Raw genomic sequence first — 3,039 nt, forward strand, 5'->3', positions numbered from 1 at the left:
GTGTGGAGGGATGTATGGGGATAGATGCACAAGGGATATGCAGGTAAATGTGAAGGGGATCCATGTGGGGATGCATGGGGGATGCGTGGGGAGATGCACAGGTGCATGTGCAGGGAGATGAGGCAGAGATATTTTGACTAAGCAGTTTCTGCCCCTCAAAACTCACACAGCCTGACCAGGACTCTGAGACAGGGGAGAGGCTGCTGCAGCACTCAGAGTACACAGGTTGCACCCTGAAGGGAGTTTTCTGGCACCTGTCCTCTAGTGCAACAGCATCCCACAGGATCTGACTCTCTATGGCTTGCCCCTATAGCCACACTCCTCTCTACCAACAGGAGTTAAAACAGCCATCCTGGGCAGGTATCTGCTAATATTCACTGTGAACAGGTAACAAGAGTGACCCAAGAGGCAAGATTGTTGAAGAACACTGTAAGAGGCCTGTGGCATTCCCGAGGTCCCTACGTGCTTTGCCCTTAGTTGCCTCTGCCAGGGTGGCCTCATGTTACCCCTGACCACGAGAGAGTGGAGGAAGGCCTTATTAATCCTGGTAGGAACACAGAATTTACTATTTATTTCCGAAGTCTAGACAACTGTCACACTATATTTCTGAGAAAATAAATTTCAAATGTCTAGATTTAATTATAGGAAGAGAGAAAAACTGAGCACATGTGTATGCCCATACTGCCCATGTGTAAACTGGCATACTACATTCCCAGCTGAAAGGACTATTCTCATTGATACACATAACTATTTACTGCTGCATTATTGCTGGGATATCCAAATAGTGTTAATTTTCCTACCGTTTATTAAAGGAACTGGAGGGGGAAGAAGGTTAAAAGCACAGTGAGTGCATGGTTGGCCTTCTAAGTGCTTCACTTGACAAGATTTCTCAGGGACTTGGTACCCATCTACTGCCAATCACAAGAAGCCACATCACACTCAAAATCCTAAGAAGCATAACCTTTCATTCTGAAAATAAAACTATTGAAAATAACAAGAGGAGTAGCATCTTCTCATAAGTTCTTAAACCAATTCTGATCACTCCACATCATCCTGAAATAATTCCTAGAAGTACACCCAGCCTGTCTGACCCTGCAAGCCCTGTTTTCAGTAGGCATCCCAAGCGTTCTCTCCCCATGTGAAGGGAAACGATTGTAAAATGGTGGCAGTATTGCTGGTTTTTTTGGACAGGAGATTCATTGAACCCTCACCAACTGCTATAAACAGCTTTCAGCTCTGCATGTGGCTGCTTGTTGGATCCCAAAAAAATCTGCAGAGAGGGATTTGAGTGGTCTTTGCAAAAGGCCGTGGGCTACGAGAGCTGAGGAAAAAACCTCAGTTTAAGAAGTAAACGAGATATCATCGGTGTGGAGTGCCCTGCCCAAGCCAGAGTCCGCACCTTGATTTCATCAAACCTGTGCAGAAGACTTATTGTGCTTTATCTCTGCCTTTGCATTCCCTGGATCCTGTGCATTCTGTAAACCTGAATACCTTTTTCCCCCCTGTAATTCCCCTAAGATAAAATGGGTTTTCCCCTATGATGTAAGACCCCAAGATTTGTAAACCTGGGTTTTCCCCTTTTTTACCTCATCTCTGTAAAGTCCACAGTTCTAACAGAATGAATATGCAAACCCCCTCATGATTATGTAGTACCTCAGATCTATAAAAATAGCAGGGTTTGTACGAATAAACCATTCCAGTTTCTGCCTCCAAACTGGGATCGTGTTAGTTTATGGACCTCTGCAGGTTGCTATGCTGGAATTTGCCCAGGTCTGGACTTTGAGTCTCCTTTGGCTGAGAAGAATATGGAACAAAACCATTGTTCACTTTTATCATCAGTTCAGTGCCTTCCATTTGGCAGAAACTTCTCAGAAAGTCTTGACTGCAGGACCCAAATTCACAAGGCTCCTTATGGACTTTGCAACCTGTCATTCAACAGTTACTGGAACAGTAACCAAGTCTCCTATTTCTATTCCTATTTTGCAGCTGTCCCTCTTGAATTTTGTGATGATTACAGATTGAGATGGTCTTTAATAATGAGGGGGCAGTGCACATAAATGCATGCTTTCTCAGTCAGGCATTACTCAAACTTCAGGGAATACCTGATGTACAGAAAGCATTAGCAGTTTGTTTCATTGTCTCAGCATCATCTCTAAGTCTCCTGTGGAGCAGAAAACATGCCTGAAATACTCACACTTGGTGACGTATGCCATTGTTGCATTTGTGTGGGGGATGAGTTTTCTTGTTTTTTTTAAGTTCAGTTATCACTTATGGAGTTCAAGCTGTTGGTTTTTTTTAAGTGTGAAAGTCCTTTGATTTTTAGTGAGAAGTTTAACCTTTAGAATTCGCTATGCAGACAAAGCCTAAGGGGAAGAACCCAGCCCAGCCTTGCTGGCACTCTGGCAACCTGGCCCCTTGGTGACTCATCCTTGACAGGACCTCCCCTTGGTACAGTCCCTCTTTCCACGGCAGAACTGGATGAGGCAGCATGAACCTGTTCCCAATGTTCGTCAAGAAGTCAAAAAACTCTGCCTACTGCCAAATCCCCAAGATGCCAACGTGAGTGGCTGCTCTGCCTGACCCCCATCAGGAACTTCTAAATTTGCAAGAGTCATCTTAAGTTATCTGAGACATGCTGAATTCCTCTCTTTGCAATGGCAGGTTCAGACAGTGCAGATTTACAGCAAATGTAGTCAGAACAGTGCAGATATAAATTAAAAAAAAAAAACCAAAACCAGTCAAAGACAAAAACCAACCATGGGCTCCCCCATCCATCTACTGCTGGGAAATGACGTTCTGCCTTCAGTCACTGCCAGCACTTCTCTCGCTGGTAAACCTCACACCTTTCCTCTTGAGAAATCTGGTCTAGTGGAAGGTGTTCCCACCCATGGCAGGGGGTTGGGACAAGATGATCTTTAAGTCCCTTCCAACCAAAGCCACTCTATGGTTCTATATTTCTAATAAGCTACAAAAATATCTCCTGTGCAACTCCCAAATATTCTAATGCACATAGGTAAATAACTACATGAGAGACTAGAG

The sequence above is a fragment of the Manacus candei genome, unplaced genomic scaffold (assembly GCF_025592945.1).
Source record: "Manacus candei isolate 608988 ecotype Guabito, Panama unplaced genomic scaffold, ASM2559294v1 h1tg000016l, whole genome shotgun sequence".
Classification (NCBI taxonomy): Eukaryota; Metazoa; Chordata; class Aves; order Passeriformes; family Pipridae; genus Manacus; species Manacus candei.